The following is a 796-nucleotide window of genomic DNA, read 5'->3' as shown; positions in this document are numbered from 1 at the left end:
CCAAGTAGCATCAGAATAGGCATGCAATTGAAGGGTGGACTGACGTGAGTAGAACAGACCACGAGATACAGTGCCATGAAGGTATCGCAATACCCGAAGAAGATGAGCATAATGAATAGAAGTGGGTGCCGTAATGAACTGAGTGAGGATGTGAACTGCATGGGAAATGTCTAGACGGGTGACGGCTAAGTAGACTAAACTGCCAACCAAATGTCGATAGCGAGAAGGATCAGATAAGGGAATCCCATCAGAGGCACGAAGCTGCAAATATAACTCCATCGGTGTAGCAGCAATACGGGTATCAGTCAAACCAGAGCGAACAAGTAGATCGTGAGTATAACGCTCCTGAGAGAGACGGTAACCATTAGGATGAGAAGTAATCTCGATACCCAACAAGTAATGAAGCGGACCTAAATCAGTCATCAAGAAAGTCTCACATAACTTCTGTTTCACAAAGGTAATGTGAGCAGAGTCATCACCGGTAAGGATCATATCATCGACATATAGAAGAAGAATGTTCTGCCCACGAGAGGAAGAGTGAATGAAGACTGCCGGATCATATATGGTCGGAGTGAAACCAGCAGCCTCAACCACTGTACTGAACCGCTCAAACCAGGCTCATGGAGCCTGTTTGAGACCATAAAGAGCTCGGCAAAGATGACAAACAGACCCCGGAGATACCCCGAAGGCCAGGGGGAGGAGTCATGTAAACCTCCTCCTTCAAGTCCCCATGAAGAAACGCGTTCTTCACATCAAGCTGATGAAGAACCCAATCACGAACAGCAGCAATAACAAC

This window comes from Dioscorea cayenensis, chromosome 1, assembly GCF_009730915.1.
Source record: "Dioscorea cayenensis subsp. rotundata cultivar TDr96_F1 chromosome 1, TDr96_F1_v2_PseudoChromosome.rev07_lg8_w22 25.fasta, whole genome shotgun sequence".
Taxonomy (NCBI): domain Eukaryota; kingdom Viridiplantae; phylum Streptophyta; class Magnoliopsida; order Dioscoreales; family Dioscoreaceae; genus Dioscorea; species Dioscorea cayenensis.
The sequence above is the reverse complement of the archived record's forward strand: the minus strand, read 5'-3'. Positions refer to the sequence as shown.